Here is a 17,219-nt window from a genome sequence, read left to right as displayed (position 1 = left end):
TTCAGTGGAAAATACAGTGGGGAGATTTATATACACACACAGAGAACATGAAACAATGGGTTTTATCATACACACTGTAAGGAGAGTGATCACTTAAGATGAGCTATTACCAGCAGGAAGGTGCAGGATGGGGGGGAAGAAAACCTTTTGTGGTGCCATTACCCTCTGATCCCACTTAGGGTTACCAAAAGAAACTACACCATTTGCTCAAGAAACTCCCTGAAAAAGCACAAGAACAAATCTGCACAGACACACCCCTGGGACCCCAACCTGGGGTATTCTATCTGCTACCCAAGATCCATAAACCTGGAAATCCTGGATGCCCCATCATCTCAGGCATTGGCACCCAAACAGCAGGATTGTCTGGCTAGGTAGACTCCATTCTCAGGCCCTACGCTACCATCACTTCCAGCTATCTTCGAGACACCACTGACTTCCTGAGGAAACTACAATCCATTGGTGATCTTCCTAAAAACACCATCCTGGCCACTATGGATGTAGAAGCCCTCTACACCAACATTCCACACAAAGATGGACTACAAGCCGTCAGGAACACTATCCCCGATAATGTCACGGCTAACCTGGTGGCTGAACTTTGTGACTTTGTCCTCACCCATAACTATTTCACATTTGGGGACAATGTATACCTTCAAATCAGCAGCACTACGATGGGTACCCACATGGCCCCACAGTATGCCAACATTTTTATGGCTGACTTAGAAAACATTTCCTCAGCTCTCGTCCCCTAATGCCCCTACTTTACTTGCACTACATTGATGACATCATCATCTGGACCCATGGAAAAAAAAGCCCTTGAGAAATTCCACCATGATTTCAACAATTTCCATTCCACCATCAACCTCAGCATGGACCAGTCCACACAAGAGATCCACTTCCTGGACATTACGGTGCTAATAAGCGATGGTCACATAAACACCACCCTATACCGGAAACATACTGACCGCTATTTCTACCTACATGCCTCCAACTTTCATTCAGATCACACCACATGATCCATTGTCTACAGCCAAGCTTTACAATACAACCGCATTTGCTCCAACCCTCAGACAGAGACAAACACCTACAAGATCTCTATCATGCATTCTTACAACTACAATACCCACCTGCTGAAGTGAGGAAACAGATTGACAGAGCCAGAAGAGTACCCAGAAGTCATCTACTACAGGACAGGCCCAACAAAGAAAACAGAACGCCACTAGCCATCACCTTCAGCCCCCAACTAAAACCTCTCCAACGCATCATCAAGGATCTACAACCTATCCTGAAGGACGACTCATCACTCTCACAGATCTTGGGAGACAGGCCAGTCCTTGCTTACAGACAGCCCCCCAACCTGAAGCAAATACTCACCAGCAACCACACACCACACAACAGAACCACTAACCCAGGAACCTATCCTTGCAACAAAGCCCGTTGCCAACTCTGTCCACATATCTATTCAGGGGACACCATCATAGGGCCTAATCACATCAGGCACACTATCAGAGGCTCATTCACTTGCACATTTACCAATGTTATATATGCCATCATGTGCCAGCAATGCCCCTCTGCCATGTGCATTGGTCAGACTGGACAGTCTCTACATAAAAGAATAAATGGACACAAATCAGACGTCAAGAATTATAACATTCAAAAACCAGTTGGAGAACACTTCAATCTCTCTGGCCACTCGATTACAGACCTGAGAGTGGCTATTCTTCAACAAAAAAACTTCAAAAACAGACTCCAACGAGAGACTGCTGAATTGGAATTCATTTGCAAACTGGATACAATTAACTTAGGTTTGAATAGAGACTGGAAGCGGATGTGTCATTACACAAAGTAAAACTATTTCCCCATGTTATTCTCCCCCCCCCATTCCTCAGACGTTCTTGTGAACTGCTGGAAATGGCCCACCTTGATTATCACCACAAAAGGTTTTCTTCTCCCCCGCCCCTTCCTGCTGGTAATAGCTCATCTTAAGTGATCACTCTCCTTACAGTGTGTATGATAAAACCCATTGTTTCATGTTCTCTGTGTGTGTATATAAATCTCCCCACTGTATTTTCCACTGAATGCATCCAATGAAGTGAGCTGTAGCTCATGAAAGCTTATGCTCAAATTTGTTAGTCTCTAAGGTGCCACTAGTACTCCTTTTCTTTTTGTGAATACAGACTAACACGGCTGCTACTCTGAAACCTAGCAAGAAAGGAGCACTTGGGGATGGGGGAGAGGGAGGGAGAAACAATCCATAGGTTATCCTGTCTATGAGTAAAAGACAATGGACTTTGGAGGTATTTCTAGAAGGCAAAAGTGACACCCTGTCATTCTGCACCTTGGAAGTAAATAGACAGTGTAGCTGCATTCATGAAAATAGATCTCAAACCAGCCTTGACTGAAAATGCTGAAGAGGACTTTCAGTGAGATAAACGTCTTTAGACAGGCTTATTCAGTGTAGTTGTAGTAGTGTCTGTCCCAGGATATTAAAAAGCGACAAGGTGGGTCAGTTAATGTGTTTTATTGGACCAACTTCTGTGTGAAAGACAGACAAGCTTTCTATCCACACAGGACGTTTTTTCAGTTCTGGGAATACTAAGGCTATGTCTACACTGGCAATTGAGCGACAAAACTTTTGTCATTCAGAGGTGCAACCTCCTCCCATCCCTCCAAAAGACAAAAGTTTTGCCACGGCAAGTGTCCGTGTGAACAGAGCATTGTCAGCAGGAGTGCTCTCCTGTCGACAACGCGGATGCCGCTCATTGGGGTTGAAGTATTTTGTCAGCAAAACTGCCAACAAACAGCAGCTACACTGCTTGACATTTAGCGACATGGCCATGTCAACACGTTTAGACAAAGCCTAAGAGTGTCACAGTTAAATGCAAGGTGGAATGGATTGTTTAGTGTAAGTAGTTAGCATATTCTAAGAACCATTCAAGGTAGAGTGTCCCATTAACACTTCTGCAGTTATAGGAGAAAAAAAGGGGATTAATGGGTTACAGATTATTGTAATAAGCCATGAATCCAGTGTCTCTGTTTAGTCCATGATTTTTAGTGTCTAGTGGAGTTATGAATTTAAGCTCTCAGACTCATCTTTGGGAATGTTGTGCAAGTTTCTTTTGAGGACAAGGACTGAGACGTCAATATAGAGTGATCATTTTTGAGAAAAGAAATGTTGCCTGGATCCCTTCCTCTGCACTTTAAAACCCCTCAGCCTCACCAAGCTCATCATCAGAAGCAAGATCTCCACAGTCCAGAACATACCAATTCAAAACGGCAACAGACCCTGCCATAACAGATACAAAACATGCAGACATAACTCCAGTGCTACAATAATCAATACTCCCCACCCACAACACACCTTTCAAGATCCATCAGTCCTATCCATGCCTGTCACAACATATGGTGAACCTCATCCAGTGCATCAAATGCCCCAATAACCATGTGAGTGAACCAGACAATTGTTTCACTTCCGAATGAACTCTCTCAGAAAAATGACCAAAGACAAAAAACACCATAGCACCCTTGGCTGAACACTTCATATTCAAGAATCACTCATCTACCAATGAAATATCATTACACAGAAAACATATCAACCATTCTGTTTCAGGCAGACGACAGAACACAGTGAAAAAAATATTGTCTGATGGGAAATAAAAAACACAATTTTTAGATTAACAATTTTATTACTTAAATTGGAATCCAGCCATTGTTCACACCACTGCTATAGTTTTGCAATATTGTATCAGGTAATATTTTAATAAGCACATGTCTTACTTAAGATATTTTAGCTTCAGCAGAAAAATGTCCTGCAGCATGCTGCTAGGACACTGGTTCAATATTAGCTCAGATGAAACAGTGCCACCTAATCGAATACCAACACAATGTCCTGCATGGGGTTTTTACCACATTCCAGAATTTACAATTCTCAAATAGTTAGAGGTTGGGGTTTTGTTTGTTTGTTTTTTTACAAACTCAAGAAATCTTCTGAGAGGATACATAGTAATTTCTTCCGACTAGATAGTGTGATGATCCCATGGCTGTATAAATACAAGACACCCCCATCACCAGCTACGCTGTACACATGATTGAACAAAGGCACATTTGCTTTAACATCACAGGCCTCTTCCACTTCAACGGAAATAAAATAGTTACTTGCAGCTGTATAGGCACTTATCTTCTTAGTTCTTGGCCACCAAAAGGAGACAGGATCACATACAACAAAAAAAGTCCAACATCCAATAGTATATATGCACACTACCTTGCCAGCATACCACAGTAAACAAAACTGAGTAAGACTTGCAGAATCCACGATGATTATAGATGGCAGTGTGACATTCAAAAGGAGAAATTTGAAAAGGAAACTTGTCACAAAGAAAAGAAAACGGGAGAATTTCCAAATGACAGGAAAATGAGAGTGACAAATTTGAGGTGGATTATTGTCACTATAAATCTACTGATGTATAGAGGAATTACTTCACGCTTTGGATGGAGTAACTTGGAATCCCCGACAGTGTCATGCAGATCCACACGTCAGTTGTCTTTACATGATGTATTGGGAATAAATTTTCCCTTTACTACTGTGAGTCCTCCATTCTTTTTTCTCTCTTCATGACCAATCTTCTCAAAATTTTCAGTTCCAGACACAATTTGAGGGCTAGGCTGACCTGCAGAGGATAAATAAGTCTGCTGGACATAAAGCCAACAACTACATTTTTCACAGGTTTTTTTTTCCCTCTTGAATCAGGTCCTTAATGAAAGATCTGACTGAGGGAGGAAATCAGCATTATGTTCGTAATTCCATACACTTACTTTCCACAGAAAACTTTAAACCTCAGAAATCTGAACATAGGCCTGTGGGATGAGAGAAAATCTGATATTTATAACTCATGTTTATATTTCTTTCAGATAATTTTTTTCCCCTTAAATCCAGAAAATAATAAATAATAATAATAAAGGGGTATTTTATTAGCTTTCTTTAGGTGTTTCAAAATACCATCAACTGACCATTCTAACCTGACTGTCAGGTAAATAACATTTTGATTTTCTCTTTGAAAAATAATTTGTGCATACCCAGGTGCAAGACATGTTATTGTTTGACTGTAAAGCACCTTTAAAAGAAATTGTAATTTAAAGCCTCTGGACACTGGGTTATTGTAGGAATACATTTGATCCTATCATTTGATGATAGACATTTACAAGGTTATTAATCAGGATAATTGAAACCTACAGCTAAAGGAGACTTCACTGGCTATGAAAGGCTTGTTCAGTTAACAAATGCTTGAAATTTATAGCTTAATCTTATTGTCCTTCTATACCACATTGCTCACTGTACACCATTTCTATAATGCTGAACACTGATTGGGACATCTGTTCTTAGTGGCAACAATTGAAGCTACTGTGCAAAGGCACCTAGTAAAAGTATATGCTTTCATTATGACCCCAACAGCAAAGAGTAAATACGGTCAACAAAATATTATTCTGAAATGAAAGGGACACCTGGGTTCAAATTCTGCCCTGAGTTGCACCCATATCACATCATTGATGCTGCATGAAAATTCTCTCTCTCTCTCTCAATACACTGTGGGGTTGCATTTTTAGAGGAGGGCAGAATTTGGCCCAGAAGTTTGGAAATGGAGGGAAATGACTCAAAGTTTCCATACTAACACATTTTATTTTAAAAAATCTGCAGTAGCTTATCAATAGCACACTATCATATTAACAATCCCTGAAGTTACACCAAGAATGAAGGGAAACCCATATGTTTTCTAAAAACAAAATTTCTAACATTTCTACAAACCATGGCCTAGATTTTTAAAATAATAATAATAAAAAAAAGAATTATGCTCCCAGTTTACTTTTTGCATCTTTCACAGCTTGAACAATGAAATTAAAATAATCAGGGTCACTTTTATTGACTAATCAACATCACTCTCAAGGGTCCAATGTAGGAGTTGACAACGCCCCAAGGGACGTTCTATAAAACAGTTACCACTAGAATAAGAAAAAAAAGCATCATGGAAATAGGTTTATTGGCACTGGATTTTATCAAAGCTTCTTTTAGGAAACCTAAATTTGGATCCATGTTTGATAAGAAAGTGTCTCTTTAATTTTTCCTACAATCAAGTGAGTGCCCTATTTTTTATTCCCATTTCCCTCTCTCAATATCCCTATGTTAGAGAAACTTTCCTGCAGCTGTCACAGCACATCCATGCTAAGCCCAGATAAGCAGAAAGGGACGCTGGAAAAATCAGGCTGGTCTGGGATACAAGAGACTCTTCTTGGGATCTCTCCTCAATATTCATTTTTCAGCTTGTTTTCTACTGCTCATCTCCACCCAGGTACTTCCCACTGCTTCTCTTGCTTCCAAGAGTGATAAATGTATAGGGCCAGATTCTCTCTTATGCCAAAATCTTGCACCTTAGTGCAGAGGGCAGTGGTGAACTGGAGAAGGACCATGACAGATGGAGAGAATCGGGTTCATATGTAAGTTTTGTCAAACTTCAGACCAATAGAACAGTTTCCACAACTTTTTTCTGATGAAAATTTACAAAGCAATGACAGCAACTCATTGAATAAAGGGAAAGAAAGGCAATAACACATCCCATAATTCACTTCTCTCCAATATTGTACCCACCTTTATTTGCATGAAAAATCATATACATAGAAAAGTCATCATTTTATACCCGCTACTGCAGGAATTAAAAATGAGGCCACTCACTTATACAAATCAAATGCTTCATGGATATACAGTTCTGTACAGTCTTAAGACAATTAGGGAAGGGGAAGGCAAAGACTCAGTTAGACTGAACCACCATTGTCTTACTCCAGTTTTGTGAAATGGTACTCCAGTGATGTAAGTGGATTTATACTAATATGCAACAGAAATAAATTATTGATGAATCAGCCCCACAGACTATATGCCTCTAAGAAATAGTTCATGAACACATCACGATCATAATCATGACCATTTCACAGTATCAGTAGCACTGAGGCCAGAAAGGGCTTTATAATATGATGAGCCCATCTTTCAAGACATTCTTTCCATTCAGCTGTAGAGACAGTTTATGTCTTTTCAATATATACCTGTGTGTATGTACGCATGGGCAATGGGGAAGAGGAAGGCTAGGGTTTTTTAAAGCTACTTAAAGAATTCTTGTCTGACCGACTATGATGACATGATAAATCCTACCAAATGCAGTATTATTTTTCTTCACATGAAACTAATCATCTACAGTCTTGGATCTGGCCAGCGAGATTAGCTTGTAGAGTGATATATTCCATACCTTTAAGTAGTCACACAGCAAAATAAGCAAGGCAAACGTTGACACTGAGTTTCAGGACTTCACTCTCTCTCTCTCTCTCTCTCTCTCTCTCTCTCTCTCACTGTGGGGGTATTGAAGAGAGCTGTATATTTGGAAAAAATTATGTCCTAATAAAAATAAACCCTTTTACTGGTTGGAAAAAAAGGAGGCATAGAGCTCCTGAAGAAAATGGACAATTCCCCCCGGCCAAAAAGGATCATGGAAATCTATATATAATCAGCAGCAGAAGCTCAGCAGCATGGTCATCTTTGCAGAAATACATCTCCAGTAACAATTACTAACCCTACACATAATAAAAAAAATGGGATATCTTGATAAGATTTGAGTCCTTGCAACTCTGCTGGTCCAAAGCCTGAGAACCTACCCAAGCCCTAATTCTGCGGTCAACTCCTTGCAGATGGATTCCTGTTCAGAAAGAGACCCAAGCAAGTCAGGGGGGCTTGCTGCAGCACAAAAGTTCTGTCTATGTAGTGCTCATTACAAAATATGGGGCTTTGTTTTTACTTACAGATGTACAACAAAAGGATGAGGAAATTGTATGGTCATTACTGATCACAGAGTAGTGAACACTGGTACACAGATGGTTGAAGGAAAAAAAAAGGATAATAGGAAACACCACTCAAAGTTATAGTCTTGCACAACAAAGCACCAAAAAATTAGAAAAGATTGAGGGAATTTAGGGGGAGGAACAAAGTCATGCATATTCCTGGCTCTGCCACTGGCCTGCTGAGTGATCTTGGGAAACTCACTTCATCTCTCCGGCATCAGTTTTATCTGTAAAATGGGGGTAATGCTGTTAAACTCCTTTTAAAAAGCAATTTGAGATCAGTGGAAGAAAAGTGCTATATAATAACTATTATTATAAATCCAACAGTTTATTGATATGCGATAAACAGATTGCCAGGTGAGTAGTTGCCAGTGACAATCTCCTGCTACTTCAGGCATTACTGTATGTATTTTAAAGCTGGGTCAGTCTACTAAAGTTTACTGCCCTCTGCCCTGCTCATGTGTTCCCTGGAGAAGGAAACTAGGCTGCCTTAGAGTATGTCTACACTTGAATTTTTAAAAGCATGTTAACTAACATGACTGTAAATTCTAGTGTAGATGCTATGTAAATTCTAGTGTAAATGATACAAACATTTGTTCTTGCAAATAAACCTTTGTTCCTTGTCATGTTCAACTTTGTTAAATACTACCTGGAACAAATATCTGTACCTTGCCAGTGCTAGAATTTATAACTGATTTAACTTAAATGTGTTTTACTAAAAATTCCACTGTAGCCATCCTATTAGACCTTGTCTCAACTAGGAATAAAGGTGCTTCCCCCCACCTCCAAACTGAATAAGCTCATTCTAACTATCTTAACTTTTTACCTACTAAATGCTAAAGGTGTTAAACTATGTCTACACTGATAAGTGGGGTTTTCAATCAAGTTAAATCAGCTTGATTTAGCTACATTATTGAAGGGGGGGAATTTATTTGTTCATTTAGATAAGGCCTTTAATGTTATATAAGGACATTCGCTTTCCCTAAAATTTACCTTCTGTCTGTGTAGCTGTAGTGAACCCTGGGAGAGTAGTGGTCTGCACCTGGGTTCACCTTATTCCTGCTTTCTGTTACAGATTTTCCCTCTGGTTTGCACTGTGCACCAGCTTGTACATAGTTACATTGTTCTAACTACTAACTGCTTGTAAAATGGGAAGGAACAAAAGAAGGAAGAATGAATGACACCGTAATACCATCTGATACCTGGTAAAAAAGTAGCATTTGAAATACTTGTTTTCATTGAGACAATAATATGCACACATTTGAAAAAAAAAACTAGAACAGATGGCATGGATTCAAAACGATACAAAGAAAACCATTAAACCTTGAAACAATTTGCATATACAGAGCAAGACAAAGTTATGGACAATATTGATCTTAAGTAGTTTGAACCAATAAATATACATTTTTAAACAATAACAATAGTGTTTATTCAGTGCTTCCTATTCCCTCTTCTGTTCATTAGCTGTTTTGGCATGGAGCGTACTATTCTGCTGGAAAGTTCTGTAGACATTTTCCACTGATCTGTTAGCATATGCTAGCCAAAACTCAAAAGGTATCAACCTGTTCTGCTTACCTCAGAATTAAGCTAGTTTCAGGAGTACTCAGGAAATAAGAGGTTGTCATAAATATAAAGGGAAGGGTAAACACCTTTAAAATCCCTCCTAGCCAGAGGAAAAACCCTTTCCCCTGTGAAGGGTTAAGAAGCTAGGATAACCTCGCTGGCACCTGACCACAATGACCAATGAGGAGACAAGATACTTTCAAAGCTGGAGGGGGGGAGAAACAAAGGTTCTCTCTGTCTGTGTGAGGCCTTTGCCAGGAACACAAAAGGAATGGAGTCTTAGAACTTAGTAAGTAATCTAGCTAGATATGCGTTAGATTCTGTTTTGTTTAAACGGCTGATAAAATAAGTTGTGCTGAATGGAATGTATATTCCTGTTTTTGTGTCTTTTTGTAACTTAAGGTTTTGCCTAGAGGGATTCTCTATGTTTTGAATCTGATTATCCTGTAAGGTATTTACCATCTTGATTTTACAGAGGTGATTCTTTTACTTTTTCTTCAATTAAAATTCTTCTTTTAAAAACCTGATTGCTTTTTCCTTGTTCTTAAGATCCAAGGGTTTGGGTCTGTGTTCACCTATGCAAATTGGTGAGGATTTTTATCAAGCCTTCCCCAGGAAAGGGGGTGTAGGGTTTGGGAGGATTTTTTGGGGGGGGGGAAGGACGTTTACAAGCAGGCTCTTTCCCCATTATATATTTGTTAGATTCTTGGTGGTGGCAGCAATAAAGTCCAAGGGCAAAAGGTTAAATAGTTTGTACCTTGGGGAAGTTTTAACCTAAGCTGGTAAAAATAAGCTTAGGGGGGTTTTCATGCAGGTCCCCATATCTGTATCCTAGAGTTTAGAGTGGGGAAGGAACCTTGACAGAGGTAAAATCCCTAGTTCTATAATTATTTCTGAATAGCACTGATCCTATTAAGAGAATAACGGATGTTGTATACTTTGCAGTAGGACTGTCCTGAATCCATCAGCACCCAATTATACCTGTATTTTAACTTACTTGATAAATAATGCTACCATAGATTGTTTGTTTACACAAACTATATATACACATCATGCATAGAAGCTTGGTTCCCTCCCCCCGCAAGTTTTTCCAATAGACAACTTCTTGTTCTGTTTTGTAGTTTCAAATACATGTTAAAGTTAGGAAATTGCAATATTTAGGGTGTTTTTCCACAAAGCAAGTGATATATGTTCTTTTAAAAAAGCCAATTTTAATGTAAATATAGCTGGAAAAATATTTTCTTTATGGGTAATAACTTAGAAACTGATTTCAGAAGCTCAAAAATGGAATTAAAAATTCTTTGAAAAAATATTTAATATAAAGTGGCATACAGTATAGCGTTGAGAATTGTTAGTTGAAACATATTAAGAGAAAATTGGATTTTATATTAAAAGAAAATATTTGCAGAAAGTGTCTGCTTTCCTACCAAAAAAAAAAAAAAAAATCAGCATTTCATCAGAAAAAGCAAAAACTGAAAATGATTCTTTTCAGTTGGCTTAAAACTGCCAAAAGCCAAAAAAAAAAATCTGTTTTTTGACCAAAAGAAAAAAAAAAAACAAGCTAGTGGTGGGTTTTTTTTGGGGGAGGGCAGGGTGGCGGGGGAGGAGAAGCAGGGGAGAGGGGCAAAAATGATTTTTGTTTTGTTTTTGCAGAAAACTTTGATTTTATGATTTGGGGGAAATTATGATTATCTGTATTATAATAAAATGAATTATTGCAATTTTCAATCCTTATGTTTCCTTTAGTACCTGCAACTTGCTCTCAGAACATATAGGGGTGTTAGGGGTTCCAGTTCTGCAAGCCTTAGAGAAATCGCCCATTGACTTTTTGAGTAAGGACTAAAGGACTTAAATTTATCTTCTAGTCACACTGGCTCTTGCAGTATTACGAGTGGATTTTTTTTTCTATACATTGACTGATGTTTCCTCCTTTCATTTGCCAAAAGAATAAGTGTGAATGGCAGTCAATCAAAATGTGCTACTGTGCATTTAAATGAACCTTTTAGAAACATGTACAAGTTTTAAATATTTAAATATTTAAAAGGCCCTGGTACGTTCAGGAATTGCAGCAGGGATTAATCTTTTTATCCTTATGTTGTCAGCAGCCATAAAAATCCACGCAATTAAAGTCTATAAAGATTTAGATGTCTATGACATATGCTGAAAAGTTGACTAAAAGATGAACCATAGGAGAAAAATATAGTCAAAACCTGGCAAATATAATTTCCTGTTTAAAGTATCTACCTAATATGCAATTTAGAAATTCTTAACAAAATGGTTAAAAATTTATATGTGATCATTAATGTACAATGTGGCTATGATTTATTTTCTGAAAAAATAAGAATATGCGAACACATTCTCATGGGCTCGAAGCAGTTTTTAGTTTAAACACCAATTTGGATTTGTTTCAATGACTAGTATGGCCATTCTTATGACTGCCAGATATAGGAGGCAAATATGACATGACACTGTAACGGTATCCTTGAAAGTAGTGACAATAAGTAATAATCAGTGGTCATGGTGGATAACCAATTGAACGTGAGCTACGAGTGTGATGCTCATGAGGGTTAACTCAAACCTTGGATATATACACAGGGGAATATCAACTAGTCAGAGATCGGCAACTTTTGGCCTGTGGCCCGCCAGGGTAAGCCCCCAGGCGGGCCGGGCCGGTTTGTTTACCTGACATATCCACAGGTTCGTCCGACAGCGGCTCCCACTGGCCATGGTTTACCGCTCCAGGCCAATGGGGGCTGCGGGAAGCGGCATGGACTGAGGGATGTGCTGGCCGCGGCTTCCTGCAGCCCCCCATTGGCCTGGAGTAGCGAACTGCGGCCAGTGGGAGCTGCGATTGGCCGAACCTGCAGACGCGGCAGGTAAACAAACCAGCCCAGCCTGCCAGAGGGCTTACCCTGGCGGGCCATGGGCCAAAGGTTGCCGATCCCTGATCTAGATGTAGGGAAGTGGTATTACTTGTGTACGTAGCATGAATAAGACCATTACTAGAATACTGTGTCCTGTTCTGGTTTCCACAATTCAAAAATATTGAAAAATTGGAAAGGGTTGAGAAGAGAATTATAAAAATGATTTGAGGTCTTGAAAAACTTTCCTTCCAGTGAGAAAAACTTAAGAAACTCCTTTTATATTAAACATACTAAAAACAAGGTTAATAGGTGATTTGATCAGTCTTTAAGTACCAACATGGGCGGAAGATTTCTGATAGTTGAAGCTTTTTAATCTAGCAGAAAAAGGTATAGTGATATCTAATTGCTGAATCTAGACAAATGAAGATTAGAAATATGGTGCAAATTTTTAACAATGAAGGTAATTAGCCTTTGAAACAATTTACAAACAGATGCAGTGCCTTTTCTGCGATTTCAGTTGTGTAAGCCAAGAATTGACATCTTTCTATAAAATATCACCTGGTTCAGCCAGATGTTATGGGCTGGAAGAATGAATTACTGAGTAAAATTGCATGACCTGTGTTAGAGATGTCAGACTAGATGATCAGAATAATCCAGGCTGGCCTTAAGAATCTAGGAATCCATACAGGATAAAATTTGCCCTTGAATGGTGCACTAGGCTTGTGATGGTGCTCGGCCCAAGGCTGGTGCATCATTCAAGTCCTATATCAGTCATATTTTGAAGGTCTTAACTATGACTGAGGTGCAGCATTAGGTCAGTGCTGGCCCTTTGCAGTGCAGTGCATTTCACCCACAGGCAGAACACCAAAGTGTTTCTCAATTCTATTTTTGTCAAGATTGGTCCCAATTTAGCTTTTATTTCTTTTCACAACTTTCTTTCCCTTTTAACTGTGCTTTACTCTGTTCCCAAACTGAATTGCATGCTTAGCTTCCAATGTTTAAACATATCAAATGTATTTATTTCCACCAAAAATAAAGCAAGCAACAAAAACAAACAATATAGGACAATTCCTGAATTGTCAGACAAAAATCTCACTGATTGCAAGAGATAGATTCCAATGGGAGCTTTGCCTGAAAAAGTGTTTGAGAATTTAGCCTTAAAGAAGTAATAACATGTAAGAAGGTCCACAACTGAAGACTGACCATATTCCGGAATGTCTCTGCCTCATGCCAGGGTTTGACCTCAGAAAACAATATTAGCAATATCTGCATCAACAGGAGTTTTGCCATTGAGTAATGAAGCCAGGATTTGACCCCATGATATTTTCTTTTAATACCCTATTAAATATTTGTTGAAATTGAACAATTGTTAATGTTTAAGGCTGAGTGAGTGGTAACATATTCCAAGATTTAAACAACCTTTACCCCATGTATGCATGCATATATGGGAGGATTCATTTCTAGAAACATGAATTTTTGAATGAAAGAAATAGTAAAACTCTGGAAAGGAAGGTAAAACAGCACAAGTTCTGACTGGCAGATCCTTTCTATAAAAAATAAAATATTGAAGAGGGGCAGCTGCTGACTCAGTCGTTTTCTGAGCTTCCCTTTGGACTGCTTTAACTTTTAAGATAGAAAACAAAGTTGATTTGTTAGAAGCTAAGTAGTTTAATACAACATAGTTTTTATCTTAAGCCAGTGCAGCTTATGACTTTTTAGAAACTTGTGGTGATTGATGGATTGCAGTTTTAAAAGGAAGCATCACATACTTCCATATTTTATATTGTAGTAACCAGCTGGTACTTTCTTGCTGCAGTTAAGAGTATTTGTCACAAACCATGCTTCAGCTCAGCAACAAATGTGCTGAAGGAGGTAGTAAAGCAGTGAACGATCGTCAAAGATAATGCTGAACTCATGTAGGAAATCACTTTCCTACTAGTGTGCACTGTTTCTTTTTGTACTGCAAGTGGTTTAAAAGCTGTTAGCAAATTTTCTTATAGTATAAGTAGATTGCAGATGCAAAACTTCTTATTGAAAACTAGTATCTTAAAGACCCACAGATGTGTCCTGGGAAACTTACCGTTTCCACAGTAACAATTCTTGCTGTCACAATTATGTGCTTATCTGTGCACTAGATTCTTCTTACCCTTTTCTGTTGTTACCAGTATAGATCAGTGCAACCCATTTTGGTCCTATGCTGCTTGCTTTATTTCTCCCCACTTTCTGTTGTAGCTGGACATCACTAGCAATAGAAGTGAAGAAAGGCCATAGACACTCACATACTTTGGAGGCTAAAAGAAAAGGAGTACTTGTGGCACCTTAGAGACTAACAAATTTATTAGAGCATAAGCTACAGCTCACTTCATCGGATGCATTGAAGTGAGCTGTAGCTCACGAAAGCTTATGCTCTAATAAATTTGTTAGTCTCTAAGGTGCCACAAGTACTCCTTTTCTTTTTGCGAATACAGACTAACACGGCTGCTACTCTGAAACCTTTGGAGGCTAAGTATCCTTTAAATCAGACAGGAAGGGTATTGCTTTAATGTTTCATCAATTAATAAACCCAGAACATTCCACCAAAATATGGAATGGAATAAATGGCGAATCACACAACATCAAGTAAATACTGACTTCCTTTATGAAACATAAATATGCAGCTATTATGTGCAACAAGGAAATGAAATATAGGATTTTCATTAGATGTTAGCACTGGACCACTTGTACAGGCATCTCCTCTGATGGGGATTCTGCCCTGTATCCAGAACCTTGAGAGACTGCGGAGATGAGTGCATGTTGTAAGAGTTCACTACATGAAATAATCTTTTCATAGATGTTTAGCTTCCTGTTCTGCCCTTGTGATTCAGGCAGAGAAGAGAACTGATCTTTGTTACTGAAAGTGAAAAAAACTACGGGCCCAGAACTCCCACTCTAAGTGGGCCCTGATGAGGGAAAAAGGAAAGAATCTCACAGTGAAAAACAGGGCCAGCTAAATTATATCACAGTGATCACAGCAAAACCTTAGATAGCTACAAAAAGTATCAGCAGCAAATTTACTCACTGCTGGTACCACTTTAATTTGTCACAGTCTCAAAGGTATTTGGTTTGGATTTAAAAGGGAAATAAACACTGGTAGATGAACTTTAGATGCAGAATAGTCTAATAGTTAGAAGAGGGTATCAGGAATCATGCAACCAATGTACTATGACTGGCTCAGTCATTGGTAGATTGGTTTGACATATTAAATCTGAGTCAGAAGCCAGATTAAACCAACAATTTCTAATTTTGGAAAAAAATCCTACCAGATGATTAATCTTACCAATCAAAATTGCAAGAAAACCCAAAACTGAATACTGAAAGAGAACCACACATGACAGATGCTAGTCATATCAGTTAATTCACCTTTGGAAGGCACTCATATTCTCCAATGCTGGGTATGGTATAAGACTTTGAACAGAACAGACAAATATTGAAAAATAAACACAAGGAAAAATGGACAAATAAACATGAACACTGAAGATGATGACATAGCGTAACAATAAAGAATAAGCATTATGGTGCCTGAGCATAAAGAAGGCAATGACCGAAACTGAAAAAAAGAAGACTGATTGAATAAAATAAAAATAATACACGATCTGGAAATGAAAAAATACAATGGGAAAAAACAGTATGTAAACAGAATTTTCTTCAAGTACAGCATTCTTCAGAGATTTCCAGGAGAAAATCCTTTAGTGCAGATATATTGAGTTAATATTAGAGCTGATAATAATCCTTCCTCTCCCTTAGAAAATTTCAACATGTCAGCAATAAATATACTGATTTTGGTGGGCTGAAATCCGAAAATTTTAGTTGAGAAATGTTGTTGAAGCGCCTCACGTGCCCTATCAACCTCCTCTGCTCCAAACTTTCTCACTGGTCTCCCATGATGATCTATCACCTTATCGAGCCATTGTAGTGCATCATGGAAAATGCTGAAGAATCCTGCCATAGAGGGGAACTGGATTTAAGGATATGTTTATACTACAGAGACTATTACCAGCATAGGTATAGTCTAGCTTTGTAGTGTAGACACAGCCTATTTTGACACAAGGATTTGTTTTGTTAGGGTTGAACACAACATCCCTGAATTAAATTAGTTATATTGACAGAAGCCCTCTTCCATCGATATAGCATGTACACTGTGGGTTTTGTTGGCAGAGATACATTGGTCAAGTATGTGGATTTTTTTACATCCCTGACTGATGTAGCTATATGTAGACTGAAACTTCTATGATATATTGCATCAACATTTCTGAACCTTGAACATTTTCAATATTTGGGAATCAAAATTTTCAATGAAAAGTTGACACTTTTCTCCCACACAAAAGGTTGTTTTTCAACAGGAAATTGGAGTTTTGACTAACAGTTAAAGATTTTTTTTTCTTAAAGTGAATTTTAGGAACTGAAGTCTTTTATTTATTGAAAAAGGCAGGGCAGAGACAGGGCAAGCTTCCTTGTAATTCTCTGCTAACCTTGACTGATGTGGAGCATCTGTATGGGCAAGAATGTAGTTTTCCTTTTCCTTGCTGAAAATAATCTTTAGCATCTCTGCTGAGACTGTCAATAAGAGAAGCAATTAGTGTGATATTTTTACGATGCAAACATATGTATAGGAACCAGACGAAAGCTGAACAGTCAAAGGATGGCTTTCTAATTGTCCTTCTGACCAAAACCTGATTTGAGCTAATGACGTGGAGGTGAAAGGCTCTGTAGCCCACTGTCAATACCTTGGGCTAAGTTGTTCTCATCCAGAAGCAAGTTTAATTGTTAATGAACCAGGGCATCAGCTCAATACATTTCCTTTATTGATATTCTGAAAATTATTATTATTTAGGTCTCATTATATAGAAAAAGATGCATTGTTTCATGTGAATGTTACCCCACGTA

General features: G+C 38.5%; 1 long non-coding RNA gene across 1 annotated transcript in view; it reads right to left on the bottom strand.

Annotated features, from left to right (window-relative positions):
• Positions 1–3,705: 3,705 nt before the first annotated feature.
• Positions 3,706–17,219, bottom strand: part of LOC119847275 — a 35,226-nt gene continuing 21,712 nt past the window's right edge. Inside the window, exon 3 of the long non-coding RNA XR_005290081.1 lies at positions 3,706–4,664. This is a non-coding gene — a long non-coding RNA (uncharacterized LOC119847275). The remainder of the gene's footprint in view (positions 4,665–17,219) is intronic.

This window comes from Dermochelys coriacea, chromosome 1 (genome assembly GCF_009764565.3).
Source record: "Dermochelys coriacea isolate rDerCor1 chromosome 1, rDerCor1.pri.v4, whole genome shotgun sequence".
Classification (NCBI taxonomy): Eukaryota; Metazoa; Chordata; order Testudines; family Dermochelyidae; genus Dermochelys; species Dermochelys coriacea.
The sequence above is the reverse complement of the archived record's forward strand: the minus strand, read 5'-3'. Positions and strand labels throughout refer to the sequence as shown.